General features: G+C 35.5%; 1 protein-coding gene across 2 annotated transcripts in view; it reads right to left on the bottom strand.

Annotated features, from left to right (window-relative positions):
• The window catches only part of LOC129747703 (knirps-related protein), a 90,625-nt gene extending 86,014 nt beyond the window's left edge, over positions 1-4,611 (bottom strand). For both annotated transcript variants that reach the window (XR_008737558.1, XM_055742022.1), the window contains exon 1: positions 3,247-4,611. The gene's annotated coding sequence lies outside the window, so the exon portion shown is untranslated. The remainder of the gene's footprint in view (positions 1-3,246) is intronic.
• Between the last annotated feature and the right edge of the window lie 11,341 nt (positions 4,612-15,952).

The raw sequence follows: 15,952 nt of genomic DNA, 5'->3' as shown, positions 1-15,952 counted from the left end.
TTAAGTTGAGTCAAATTTTGTTTTCGAAGATTTTTAAAACTTAAATCAATGCAGCTAGGCTTCAAGTCACAAGAGAGCAAAAAATAAAGATTAGATCCAGAAAAAGCCTAAAAATGACTGGCTAGGCAAATTAAGATTTTGATCTGGAACCTAATAGATTATTTAGCTTGTTTGATTTGAAAGCTTGTTTGATTTCTATGCTTATTTGAATAACGATAAAAAAAACTACCTCAATTTTATATTTTGTTAAAACTTTTCTTGAACAAGATTCGTAAAATATTTCGACTGCTTTCAGCAATTCTTTTGTGACAAAATACACGAGTCTTGCTTTTCAGTTTCTTTTGCGAATCAGCTTACAACATGTTATATCAAACTAACGCAGACTTGTCGGAATAAAGTGTGTTTGAAGAAATTGAAACTTTAGTTGTTGTTTTAAACATTTTTATTTCATTAATTTCAAATTTAATATACAGAATTATAATGTTCTGTTTTTAGGACGAATTTTTAACAAAAGTTCCTGAATTCAGTTAGATCAATTTAAAAAAAATTATGATGATTGGAAAAGATTCATCTTTTATCTTTTATAGAAGTCCATAAAAACTTAAAACAAAAGCCCAGATTTTGCCCGGATTTTTTCACTTATTTGCCGAAACAAAAAAAAAATCAAACTGTGTCGCAAACATTTTTGTTTATGCGTCCAAAAACTATTTTGAGAGCGATTTTTATGTGAATTATCATGAAAGGTTTTTTGACGTCCAAAAATACGGTTTAAAAACTGCTGCTGTTTTGCGATGATTTTTTTTAGTTTTTTTTTCTTTGATTTGTGTTGGATTTTTACCAAATGATCCCAGATATTGCTCGAATTAGGAAAAGATTCATCTTTGATCTTTTATAGAAGTGCATAAAATCTTTGAACAAACGCCTGGATTTTGCCCGGATTTATTCACTTTATTTGCCAAATCAAACAGAAAAAAAACAATTTGAGTTGCAAATATTTTTCTATATGCGTCCAATAAAAGTTTTGCAGGTGATTTTTATAAAAATCATCGTGAGAGGTTTTCTGAAAGCCAAAAATTCTATTTAAAAACTGCTGATAAGCTATGATAATTTTTTTTTCAAAATTGAAGTTGAATTTCCCTAAGTGATTCCTGTGTGTTTATCAAATAATCCCAGATATTGCCCGGATTTAATAAGGTTTTTGGATAAAATAGCCAGGATTTGTCCGAACTTATTGGATAGCGCTTGTGAATTGTAAGCAAGGTTGCCGAAATCACAGAGAAATCTATTATTTCACAGAATTTTGAGCCAAATTTCATCACAGAATCTGTGTCACAGAACACACAATTTTTGGAACATTCACAGAATTTTAAAATTTTGGACGTTTTTTGAAAATTTTTTTTTTATATCAATTCAAATTTTGGATAATTATCTTTGAATTGGAGAAATATGATAAAATTGATAATGTTAATTGATTTTTCTTAAGTTAAAAAGACGCAATTTGACATGACTTTTGAATGAACACAGAAAATCGTCACAGAATTTTTGGGAAAAATCACAGAAAGTCAAAATTTGTTTACGTTAAAACACAGAATTTTTTTCGGCAACCTTGATTGTAAGATGAAGGTGTTTGGTTCGACTCCCTAATCAATTTCACTTTTTTTTTGTTACCATTGCTCACATACAAAATAGCCCAGATTTGTCCGGCTGGATACAGGTTGAAAAAAATCTGGCAAGTTAAGGCCAGATTTTTTTTCCCAAATATTAGAGTAAACATTGAGTTCAAAAGTTTTGGATAGCTTAAAAAATCAATAATTATACTAAGGTTGCTCTTGACTTCTACACATATTTAAAACCTAAGCTAATTTAGAAATTTTAAATCCATGCAAAACTGATTTTTTGGTTTTATTTATGTTTAAGTGTATCAATGAGAAAAATTCAACAAAAGTGAATTCTTTTCATTAGGTTCAACTTTCTATGGGTAAAATTAAGACTACATTTGAAACATTTTCCAGAAGATATTCTAGAAATAAGAAAACTAGAAGAATCATGGATCTTTTCAGTTCGCTCCAAATCACTCCTGAATGTTTTTCAGGGTCTTGGAGCGTAATGAGATCACTAGCAGATCTTTGGAATCGTCCGAAACAACTGCAAAAGAGAAAAGTTCTCATAACATGGCTTAGAGTCTCCCTGGAGAAACTTGATCTCATTTTCTTATTTTAAACACATCTTTTAAGAAAAATTCAACAACTCGCTCTTCTTTACATTTTCTGAAAGCGTATAGCTTCAAGTGCGTATGCTCCAAAAGTTAGAAAGATAATTGAACCCGTAGATGAACTAGAAGCATTTTCTCGACAATAAAAAATTCGCGGTATTTATTAAGTTGAGGAAGACTTGATCCTCTATTGGGGCAGAGTTGATCCTTGAAAAAAAAAAAAATCAAACAAAAACCCAAGATAGAATGTTAAATAACTATTTTGGTCATGTTTGTTTTCATTTCACAATTTATAAGTGTCAGACGAAGAAAATTCCAGCACTCTGTCTCAACCCTACGGGCATTGCATACTTGAAGGCACTTTTATCTATAATAAGGACAATTTTGGGCCTTTTTTCAGACAATTATTGGAAACATATTAGATGTTTGATGAATATTCGTTATTTCGTTGTCAACAATGATCACGATCCATTCGGAAGAAGACTATACCTTTTCAATTATTCCATAATGAACATTCCAAAAAACCTTTTTTTTTAAGTTGAGAGTTTTCCGTTGTTCTTATAACACTCTTATGATTGATATATATGAATAACTAGTTTTTTTTTTATATTTTTCAAGTTTCAAACATTTAAGATTGATAAAAAAGGTCCTCAATCATATTTTGTGAAATTCTACAAAACTCAATAACTCAAAAAAAAAAAATTGTTTTGGCACATTTTTCTTGAACATTTGATCATTGTAAGACATTCCAGTTTCGGGATATAGATAAGAAATCAAGCACCCCCAGGGATCAAATATCCTCATTCTACCATGAACGATTAAAAACAGTAATTTCAATGATATTCTAAAAAAAATCAATTTGGTGTCCTACTGAATGCAGAGCCATCCTGACTGCCCAATAAGTATATCTTTAGGCGCAAACACCGGTCAAAATCCTAATCACAACCAAAATTGGGATTTTTCCTCTTTCTATCTGGAGTTTTGAAAGTTCACAAGCTGCTTAAAATTCTTAAAAAAGTTCACATAAACCTTACCTTGATAAATTATGACGATCCGGCAATCAAAGTTAAGGGAAAATGCAGGATTCCAGCTGGTCAGCTCTCTCGACGAGGGGTTTTCTCTTCTTCTGGACAGGATCAACTTTAAACAACTAACTCCGGCAGTCTATTGGTTCACTTGAGCGTTATCCATTTTTTTAATTCTTCAAACAGTTAAAATCTCTCAATCACTATTTTCACCTCAAATCACACTTGGTCTGAATCCATTCGATCAACTTTTTGAGGATTTTTTTTTCTCTCGTTAACACGATTTGTTCATCTGTATCAGCCTATTTGTGTTCCTCGTTATCGGAGACTAACTGTTATCACTTTTGTCACTATTCGTAAGTTGTAAGCTACAAAATCCACTTAGAGGAGGGGATCCAGTTCAACCACTATTGGAGTAAGTAGTCGCCGCTGTTGTCACTAACAATTTTCGTTCAAACCGAACTGAAGAGGATTATTCGTTGCCGAGCAATTAGCACCGAACTGATAAGCGTGCTTCTGCTGCTGCTTTTCATTCACAGTCTATCTGCTCCGTAATGGACCGAACTGGATTCGTTGTTCTGGTTGTTCTGCATCTGTTGCTTCTGCCTTCAAATGGCATAAGGGGGGACCAATTCGAGAGCAGGCGATAATTTGCGATTTAGTCGCTTGTTTGGGTAACGATTTAGTTGGGTAGCTAGTCACTAACAACAACTGAGTTGAACAACTATGGTTGTTGATTGGCCACGCGTATTTGTTTGCAAGGGGTTTCACTTTTTTTTAAAATGGGATTTCGCCCTAAGTCGAGGAGACGATCACTTTCCTTTAGTGTTTTGTAACTTATTACACTTGGGTTAGCACCTGTTCAAAACTACGACGTCAGGTAAATACACGTGTGCTTCCGTTATCTCCAGCTGGAGCACTGCACACGAAACGATTTCGAGTGCCGACACGAGTGCCACGAGTCAGAACAAGGCGGAAACTGTTTCGTTGAACCGGTGCTTCGGAACTGTTAACCCCGCGTGCCCAAGATTATGTGGTCTACTGCCGCCTCCGAAAGGGTTCCAACACAACCCTACCAAGACCGAGACCAAGACTGAGACGACAACAAACACCACACGACCGCTACGATCCGTGAACACCCGCACACTATACACACACGATCGATCACATGCGCGTCTTATCGCGCGCTCGCCCTCTGGCCAAAACACCTGAACACAGCTGCTGAGAGCATAAACGATGACGACAGCGCTAGAGGCCGCGAGGAGCATAAACCACACAGAAACCGACCGCTTCAAAAAACCGGATGAGGAGTCGAGAAATGCACCAACGGAAGGCCTACGGACGAAGCCAACAGCACACCTTGTGATCGTGAGCGCGCACATTCAGTGACTGAAACCGAAAATCATCGCAAAGCTCTTGCACGCTGTGTTCGGTCCAAAACGACACAAACCCTCCTCAACAGAGATTCGACTTCAACAGTTCCTCAGTTCCGTCAGTGTGTTGGTGCTGTGTACGATACTGTTGAACCTCACCCGACCTATCGGTACACGACCCACCAAACCCCGAAGACGCTCGTGTGAGTACGAAGCAGCAGAACACAACACAAAGCGCAAAGCAACCCTCAACAAACGAGAAGAGACACGAGCCAGCTGCCAAACAGCCGGTCAGCCAGGTAGAAAGGGAAACGATCGAGCCAATCAGCGCTTCAAACCGGCCGGTTTCCGAGGGGCGGAGTCTCAACCCCTCTGCGCTGAGTAAGCACTCGCGAGGCGAGCTATACTCAACTCAACTCGTTCGCTTTGTGCGAGTCTTCGTTACTCCCAACTAGCGAGACGGTTGCGTTCGTTCAATCGCGATCGGGAGGCGGAATCCAGATCTAACGCTGTTCGGTGATCTGGTTTGCTGATACTTCACCTCCCCACAGTCGAGCGTTCGACTTCGGTGTTTGTGAATCTTCAATACCAACACATCTTTAAGAGTGAAGAAAAATCATAGAAACAAAAAACATCAACGAAGGACTTTTATTGATCTGTCAGGGGCCAGGGCAACTACTAATTGTAACGGAGCATCCCTCAATTCGTCGATCGATCCGAGTCGCAGGCATCGGGAAACGGAGCGCGCTTTTATTGTTTTATGGTTTGTTTTGGGACCCGATTGATTTTATTGACGCCCCCTTTTTTGCCCCGGTTCACATCCCTGACTGGACCGAACCCCGGACATATGAACGTATGCCCTGCCGACGACAACGGTAATTACCGAAAGAAAGCAGGACGATTATGGGTCGGGATCGACCCCCTTTCTGTCACTTTTTTTCTGCCAAAGGAAAAAAACTGAACCAAATCGGGGAAAAAACTCGATTCTGTCAAAACGGGTAGTAGTCGGTCGGATGTTCAGGTTACCCTGGAATTGGATTTGTTAGTTTTTTAACTGTTTGCATAGAACACGTCTAGATAAACTTTGCACCGGAATAAACATAAAATATTCAGCAACAAAAAACGTTATGATTGTTTTCTGTCGTTCCGTTTTTATTGGGGGGGTCAACCGTCAGCCCGAATGTGTTGAACCAATTTCTTTCTCGGGTTCGTCGTTTGTTTTAGTGCTTGTTTACAGAATTGGTGGTTGGGTGGGTTTGGCAAGCTATTCTGTTCTGGCAGGCAGTATCTTATGCGACTATCACGATGCTCGGTAACTGAAATCCAAAATATCTAACAAGTTTCGAGATGTCATTCCTCATTTTGAAAAATACTATACTTCATGTCTAACAATCACCACTCAATGTGAAAGAATAACATTATTTAAGACGTTCGTCGCTACTGCATCCGTAGAGGAAAACTGTACAAGACGCACCAGTTAAGCATAATTGCTATTTATAGCGAGACCAATCATCTAAGGACCAAAACGAAAGTTGACGACGATTCAAGGATCAGATTTACGTATTTTTAAAATGAAAGAATATAATAAAAATTTGATTTTGACTATATTATTGTAAACAACTAAAACAGTCAGAAAACGAACAGCGGGATAGAAATTTAAAACTATTGGAGAGAACGCACCATGGTAAGAAATGGAACTATGATTATATGGAATGTAATAATCGAAACATCGTATCCCGCGTCTTATGAAACAAAATGTAAACAAACAGTATTATTACAAAAAAATACAAAAACTGACATAAACTAGTCGCCATTTTTTCCATTTAGAATATTTGTAGCCTGGACAACATATTCTGTATGTAAAATAATTTTTTTATGGTTTTGATAAATTTTGAAGCAGTTTTCTGTGAATTCTTAAGATGTTTCATACGATGTAATGAAAGCTCACGCGAGAAATGTTGAGCTGCATGTTCATCGTATTTTTGTTAACTAACCATTCTTTGGCATAAACTTATTTATTTTTGCTAAACTTATCGTAAATTCCGCTTTTCAAAATACACTTTTTTATATCCTCATAGGTAAAACGCAAATTTATTTCTTGACTGATATCGTGGCAAATGTTGCAGCAGATATTTTTTTCGAATCGAATATTGGTGCACATTTTTAACGAGAACAAGGACGAAATTTGTTATAATAATGCATTGTGCAAATAAAAAAGAATGGTATTTTGTTTAGATATTCGGATATTCTCAAAAGTTAAAAGCATTCAAAATTAAAAAAATCCTTCTGTTTCTTAAAAATAATGTCGGTTTAGTGAACTTTTCTTCTATTAAAGGCTAAAGGATAGAAAAGCTAGTTTTCCACAATAAAAACGAAGAACATCATTATTTGAAGTAATAAATAAGCGTATTTTCAAGAAATAGAGCGCCTTATGTCTGAGTAACAACTGATCCAATTTGAACCTACCTACCTACCTAAGGGTCCAGCGCCGATTGACCGACGCATAGGGCTGAGATAAAAGATCTCCACTGCTGGCGATCCGGAGCCAGCGTCTTCACTTGCAGCCAGCCAAGGTTCTCTGTGGTCAACTGTGCGGATTTCAGCGGCTAGACTTCGCCGCCACGAGCTTTGGGCCTGCCTCTTATTCGATGCCCATCTGGATTCCAGTCAAACGCCTCTCTGCAAATCTCGTTTTCATCTCTTCGCAGCGTGTGCCCAATCCATCTCCACTTACGTTTCCGAATCTCGATTTCTAGCGCCTTTTGATGACACCGGCGATGAAGTTCAACGTTTGAGAGCCAGTTGCCAGGCCACCAAGCGCGGATGATGTTCCGCAGGCAGCGATTCACAAAAACTTGCAGTTTCCGCGTTGTCACCGCATATGTGCACCAAGTTTCACACCCGTACAGCAATACGGATTTGACGTTCGAGTTGAACATTCGGATCTTAGTTCGTAGAGAGATCTGGCGTGAGCGCCAGATGTTTCGGAGACTCGCGAACGCTGATCGGGCTTTCCTGATCCGGGTTTCGATGTCCTTCTTGGTACCACCATCAGGCGTAATCTGGCTACCAAGATACTGGAAGCACTCCACTGTCTCAACCTGTTGTCCAGCTACCACGAAATTGGAACGATTTTCTGTGATGATTTCCATCGACTTGGTCTTTCCGACATTGATTTTGAGACCTGCGGCATTGGACTTTCGGTGAGGTCGTCGAGTTTGCTCTGCATGTCTTGTTGTGTTTGGGCGAGCAAAACAATATCGTCTGCCAGGTCAAGGTCGTTCAGTTGCTCAATCGCTGAAGGATTGGTCTACAGTCAATCGATCCAGTCAAGATCTTATCCATTACGATGAGAAAAAGTAGCGGTGACAAAATACATCCTTGTCTCACTCCAGCAGTTACCGGGATTGGTTCGAACAAGACACCGTCGTGCAAGACCTTGCACGAAAATGCCTCGTACTGTGCTTCGATGAGATAGACTGGTTTCTTTGGGACTCCTCGTTGTCTTAGAGCAGCCCAGATGTTTTCGTGGTTCAGTCGTTCAAATGCTTTTTCGAAATCAACGAACACCAGCAGAAGAAAGTCCTGGAATTCGTTGATTTGTTCCAGTATTATTCGTAGCGTTGTGATGTGGTCCACACATGATCGTCCGGATCGGAATCCAGCTTGTTGCCATCGGAGTGTAGCGTCGATTTTCTCCTGGATCCTGTTCAGGATCACTTTGCAGAGTACTTTGAGGGTTGTATAGATCAAAGTTATGCCACGCCAGTTACCGCACTCTGTTAGGTCTCCTTTCTTCGGGACCTTTACGAGGATACCCTGCATCCAGTCGACCGGGAATGTTGCAGTATCCCAAATATCAGCGAAAAGACGGTGTAACATTTGTGCTGACAAGGAAGGGTCGGCTTTGAGCATTTCAGCAGGAATGCAATCGATTCCAGGCACTTTGTTGGATTTCATGTCCTTGATTGCCGCTAGTATTTCAGCCAGCGAGGGCGCTTCCGAGTTGACGCCATTAATGCGACTTACTGTGGGCGCCTCGAGCTGCGGGTTCTGTTGGCCATTGCTATTTGAACAAACCTTTAATTTTTGAAATACCATAATTTCAGGTTTTTCTTTATTTTTTTCTAAAAGCTTTATTCGGATGTCAATTTAAAGATAAGCTTTAAAACATGATTTTGCCAAATTGGCTGCAAACACTGCATTGCATTTGCATGATGACATTTTATTTAATAAGTCATGAATCTTCAACATATTTCAAGGAACACAGTGATTTATCTATAATTTGAAACCAATTTTTACCAAAAACTACCAAAAAGTATTTAACGTGCCAGCCGCTTGCGGGACGTCTTGGGCTTGGAAAAATTAATCGGGTTTACTCTCGGCGCTAAACGTGTTAAACAAAAAAAAAACATAAACAACCATGTTGAAAGAAGAAGAAAGATTATTAAAGAAACAAATCTCATTTCAGAACAGTTCCAGTTAACTTAAATCAACAGCTGTAGGTACTCCATTTCCCCGAAAATGTTTACCCAGGATGAAAAATTCCCAGAATTTCAATCACCAGAAAACTTCTCCAGATTTTTTTTCTCAGACGAACCATTCCGCAGCAAATTATTCGCCAGAATTATCATTTTCCAGAAAGCTAAAAAAAAAACATCCAAACAGGATTAAAAAAAAATGGATTCGTTTCCAAATAAAATGGGTTCTCCAAAGCTGTAACCAGCGAGGTTGAAGGGGCCAAGGCGGCGCAAATCCGCCGATGCTCTCAAATTCGAAGTGGGTGCCGACCCGCCGACAATACTGGTTTAAAAATTTTGTTGAAAATTTTCTAACAATTGTTATAAAATGTAAATTAGATAAACTTCAGAAAAAAACTCACTTTGGGAAATGGTCCATTCTGGGAAAAAAAAATTCTGGTAAAAGGTGCGTTCTGGGAAAAAAATCCAGAAAATAGGTCATTCCGGGGTTTTATTTCGAGTATTAGTCAAACTAGGTAAATGTTTTTAGGCTTTTGGGATACCATCAAATCTACTATATAAAAGGTAATACTGAGTAATTTTTATGCATTGAAATGAGGAAGCAAGCTTTTCTGCAGATATTGGAACGGATTTGGAACAATTGATTTAGAATACAAAAAGGGCAACATAATTCACATGTTTCCGAGATGAAAAGAAAATTTCAGCTATTGTTGGCTAACTTTGAGACAGTTATTACACATACTCGTTTAGTTTTATTTCTATCAGCTCTACGAGATAACTTCAAAAAAAGGGTTATAATTTATTGAATAAATTTGTGCACATTTTTGCAAAACAGTAAAACATTGAAAATATTTTGAAAATAAAGGTTTTAACTCAATTATCAACTTTCCTGAAAGATGCGAGAAATGTTGGATTTTGAGAGTTATGGATGTATTCTTTTTGTTATTTTTTTCTAAAAGGGAATGACCCCTACAATTTTCAAATATTAAGAAAAAACCACTAAGGATAAGTCTTATTTGGTTTTCAATTTTCAAGTCCAAACATGTTTTTTTCTGAATGAATTGAAAAATGTAGGAAAATAGAGGGTAATAACAATTATGAATATAAGCTTCCATTCGATTTTTCGAAAAAATCAAATAAAGTTGGTCTCATTTAATTCATGCCCGAACTTCCTTTTTTCCATATAGGAGAGTCGGGAATCATGGGCCACTTTTTTTTATGTTCCATGACTTCTTTTTTATAAAAGATAAAAAAAAATGGTATGGTTTTCTACATTTTTCAGGAATCTTTTGGCATTTTTTTATTTTAATAAGTTATTTTTCCCAAGTTCTGACTGTTTAAAAAAAGCTAGGGTTAGTTGTCCTACTTTGGACTCTTAAAGCGTTGGTTTTTAAATAATCATGTTTTTCTCATAAATGAACGGGAAGTTTATATCTTTCAGGAAATACATTCATAGTTCATGATGAAAATTTTCAACATAGGTTTCGCCGTTATTGAAAGATTTGCAATTATATGGATGATCAAAATTTCCAACTTTAACCTACTGTTCCTGTTTTTTTTACTGAACCGGTACCTTTCGTTTGATTCAATGCTAAAATTATTATAAAAAGTATGATTATTTGAGAATAAATTCAAATTTGAAAATAATCAATTGTTACAGTTTTTCTACGATAAAAAAATCTGTTATGAATATCACAAACCCGTTCCCTCCCCGTCAGCTCTATCAGCGGAACAATAGCTGAAACTTGTTTGTGTAAAAAAGGCAAAAAATGTAAAAATGTTCAATATTGGTTCTGAATTGAGCGTTAAATTTCGCAATTCGCACCTTTTTTGATTTGTTGGTATTGAAACAAAGTTTTAGTGATGTCAGGTCTAAAGAAGGAACATCAAAGTCGGAAGTTTCCTATAGTTGGACCCTTTGCAATTTTTCCGAGTTTTCCATTGATTTTCATGAATTTTAATAAAAATAAATAGTTCATATTATTCAAAGTGAAAGTAATTTTCCTGTAAACTTTAAGTCGGACAGTAAAAAATCGCGATTTTTCCTTAAACACTCTAAACACTCAATATGCGCCCCATTAATTGAGCTGTCTGAGGAAGTACATTTTTAAAAACAATGAAAATTTTTTAAATTAATAAAAATAAAAATTTTAATTAATGCCAAAAACATGGCATGATGGGATTTAGGAAAAATAAGAGTTTATTGTGTGCATAGGAATATCTTTATTATTTGACAGCAAAATGAATTATTCACAATCTTCGGCGTTTTTGGACTATAAGTCCAAAGTAGGAGCACTCACCCTATATTTTTTGGATATTGAAAAGTGATGGGGAGTCGTGGACCACTAAATCCAAATTGACCAAATAACATGCAAAGTTTTTAAGTTGACCCAAAACTGTAATTTCATAATTCTTTTCGTATTTTAAAGCAACATCAGATGATGAAATAAAAAAGAGACTTGTGTATGATCAAATAAATTCAAAAACCTGGCTCGCGAAGGTTTTGGCAAAATTCATTATATGGGATGGACAGAATATTTTTCATAACTCTTCATTTGGCCTGAAAAAAACTTTACAGATGAGAAAAACTTTTTTTAAGATCTGAAATTTTATTAAAAATATTGAAATACAGGTGACCCAAGACACGCTACAAAATGTGGCCCACGATTCCCCACAAGCAATGATTTGCAAATTTGTTGTGTTTGTGTGACTAATTGACGTTTCATCAAAAATTCCTTTTCCACGTCATAGAACATGACAAAACTAAGATCACAAGGGTATGAGCATATTTATGTTATGAACTTTAGGTTTCTCCTCGATGCAATTAGCGAGTGTTTGTTTAATTTTGTAAGTAAACTTTTTTAAGCTTGATACATAAAAGAAGCATGTGATGCGTATTTAAGTCAACAACATAGATATAGAAAAATATGCTTACGCAAAGCAACGACGATGGCAGTTGGATTGAGATTTATATCTCAACACACATCTGAGATATTCAGAGTGGCCCACGTTTCCCCATTGATCACGATACCCCACTCTCCCATAATTAATGTAAAAATATAGGGAAATTGAGTGTAAAATTAGCAATATCTTTTTTTTCCGAAGCGTGAGGTAGCTCAAACAGCCTACTTTTGATTTCTCGGAAACAATCACACCCGAAAAGTTTGTTTTTGTTCAAAATTTTTTAGTCCAAATCCGTGCTTTTCTAGATTGTTTTCAATATATAGGGGAACTAGGGGTTGAAAGACAATATATCTTCGGTCATAAACTCGTTCGGCATCTGAATTTATGCCCAATCGTTTCTCCGGACATTTTCACTAAAGAAAAGTTTATTTTCATAGACTTGGTTCGTGTAGGAGGGAACATTTTGAATTTCATCGTGGTTTATACACTTTTTTCCACTGTATTGTCAAATAACCCTTTGAAAAATTTAATTTGTTTAAAATATGATTAAAATAAATTATTAAAATATTGAATATTATGTTTTAAAAATTAATTGTTGATGGAAAAGATTCAAAACTTCAAAAATAAGGACCTTGGAATGTTTCCAATAATATTATTTTAGATAAACGGTTCTGGATTCATATAACTACTAAATACTCAATACTTCTCAATAAGTAAATTGAATTTGTTATTTGCGACGTTTTAATTTCTCAAAGTAGTAGTTTCTTGTTTATTGAACACTTTTAAGACCATAAAAGCCGTCACCGAAATCGTCTGATTACCCAAGCTATACGATATGTGGACTGTTCTATTCAATTTAATTAGAAATTTCGAGCAATAATTTAGGAAAAGCTGCAGACCAACCAATTTTCAAGAACATAGAATTTTGTTTCAAGCTTACGACCGTCTCCACATTATCTCTTAACAAGCTGTAGCTAATAAACCATTCCTTCGATTGAGAAAAAAAAATTCACTGAAGATCGTGCATTAGAGTGCTGACAGGACCTGTTTAACCCTTCATTTCATGATTTTTTATTTTTTCTTGAAAAAATTCTCAATGGTGCGCAATGATGAGTACATGAAGGGAAAAATAATGAAAAAATATTATTTTCTCATATTTCGAGGATTTAGCCAAAATTTGTAATTTGTAATAATTGTTGCAAATTTGCAACAACGTGAAATGGTTATACCTTTTCGTTCCTCATACAAGACAGCTAGAAATAAATGCTTATTCCTAATTTACCCAGCACTAATCATAGTTAAAGCTCAAGAACTTCGTAAACCTAGTGTCTGGACACAATTTAGCTGGGGTTAGTACTAAAGTATGTTGGTTATCCACCATGGGTGCACGGATTCACCTAAGTTTCTGCCTAAGGATGTACTTACATGCATTATTTAGATCAAATAGTTCGACAAATTTCCAATGCAGCTTACACTATATCCAAGCCCCATGGCTTCGTTTGATCTGTTATCGAGTAAATGTATTAGTTATGTTGATGAAACTATATTTTGGAAGAACATGTCAATCAGGTGGGCTAGTTTACTATATGAATTCCGGTATCCGTGTATATTAAGCTGACCTGGAAAACTGATTAAACATTCTTATATATGAGAATTTCAAGGAAGCACATCTTACCTGTTGGCCATTTCTGTGATTTGGACCTAAAAGTTTTCTGCCGATACCCGTAATCGAACCCATTACGCCTAGCATACCAAAACCAGACTCGCGCCAGCGTATTCGCTAGCGGCTAGACCTCCCAGGCACAGTATTATTTTGGGAGCTGGGGGGGGGGGGGGGGGGGGTTAGTTATGCGATAATATTCATTACGTTTGCTTGAAGGTGCTATATGGAAAGCTGAAACGTCTTTCCAATACAAATTTTTTGAAAAAAATAATTTTGTCAAAATCAATATTTTGACAATAACATTAAAGCTTTGGACTTGTATTCAGTTCTTTTTCAGTAACTTCATTTTTTGTGAAAAGTTTAATGGTGTCTTCGTGCTCATAGTTTTTTTAGCGCAATATACTGCAATCTAGAAACAAGTTCATTCTCGGCTAACAGCAACGGTTGAATTATAAAACCTTAAAAACTGTGATGAAAAAATGATTTTTATGCATGGTATACTTAGATTCAAAGAATCAAGTAACTTGAAAATCAGGAAATACAAATTGTTGAAGAAACAAATTGCGTTTTTTCTTCAAACACCTACAATATAAAAAAACAAATTTTTATTATTCTTTAATATTAAAAAAAAAACCGATGGTTAAAATACATTAAAAATGGTTTTACCCGTATAACATTTGTTGAATATGGTACGCGTTTGGGAGAGTAAACAGAATTAAAAGTAGGACTTAAATGGAACTGCCATTTTCGTCTCACCATGATGATTAAATTCGTACTGAAAACATTAAAACTGTTATCATAAATACTATACAAACGATTAAAAGTATTTGAAGAACATTAAGGGACTAATGTTTCAAACTAGGGTATAACATTATTAAGTAGTGAGCGGAAAAAAATGTAAATTATTATTTTCTAAAAATTTGCAAATTTTTTCTACGAACAAATACAATTTTTTCCGGGAATCATAAAATTATATTTAAAATCATCGTTGGTTGCATTTGAAAAATTAAAGATTCAAATTATTAATATAAACACTTTAACTACTCAAAAGTCACAAATTTGTACTAAATGTGACGCATGGTTGATGATCTAGCCAAAAGAATTTGTTCTTGGTTTTCCCCAATATTTTTACAGTTGTCAGCCATTTTGTTCAGTTAGAGGCTTATTCATCTGCATTATTTCAAAAATATCTCGACAACATGATAATATAACATTAAAAATAATAATACTTTCATCAGGAAACATATACACTGTTTAAACGATGAAACATTAGAAAGCACACTTTGTAGCCCATAGACCTAACTAAAGGTGCTACCGTTGCATGATGTTGCAAATTTGCAACAATTAATTAAAGGCCGTTTTATCAGACAAAAAATCAAAAAAATCTTCAAATTGTATTCAATTAGGTTAATTGCATTACTGAAATTGCGAAAATATTTTTTTCAGACAATTTTTTTTTCGCAGTGTGAATTGGACTAGGTCAAAACTCTGAAAAATAAGCCTTTTTAAATATTTCATATTTTTCAGATTCACGTTGGTCTAGTTTCTATATGTATAATCAGAAAGTCATTTTTTTTTTAATTGAATGTAATCTTGAAGTTAGAAATATTATTGCCCTGAAGAAAAAAGTTGACTATTTGGCTTTCTGCAAAAGTTACAACAGTTTTAATTAATTGTTGCAAATTTGTTACTTTATGAAACGAAGGGTGAACCAGATTAAATATGGTAGTGCAGTAAAGATAATTAGACTGTTCAACATTGGCAACACACTGAATATATGTTGTGTAAGATTGTGTAAGATCTGCTTCCGTTTGTAATGTTTTTTTGTCAATTCTTATTTGGAAACAGTAGCTTAATTTGTAATAATTTTTTTTTCTAACATTAATTTTCTGGTCTTCGACTGATAGTGTGACTTTACATACTAGTTCTGATTTTTTTTCTATTTATTAAACCTACTGAAAATGGTTCTTGTTAATTTCAATTTAAAGCAATTCGTTTCTTGTTCAAATAATGTTTTAAAATGTAATCGAAATTTGTGTTTTGTTTTTTTTTTCTATGGCTAGCGATTAGCAATAAGCACTGTATTAGAGATCAATTAGTTTTATTCAACATTCAGTAGTTTTAATAAGCAATTGCTTAGTTTTCTGAGCGAGTAATTCAATTAGCTTTACAGTAAGCAATGCCGAAAACCATGATATCTCCACTACAGTGCTCCGTTTTCGGTTGAATATTACAGCGCTAAAGCTTGCTTCAGATAGAATTGGAACAAAAAAATTGTATGTTTTCCAGTTATT

Source organism: Uranotaenia lowii, chromosome 2 (assembly GCF_029784155.1).
Source record: "Uranotaenia lowii strain MFRU-FL chromosome 2, ASM2978415v1, whole genome shotgun sequence".
Classification (NCBI taxonomy): domain Eukaryota; kingdom Metazoa; phylum Arthropoda; class Insecta; order Diptera; family Culicidae; genus Uranotaenia; species Uranotaenia lowii.
This window is presented reverse-complemented; position numbering and strand designations above follow the sequence as displayed.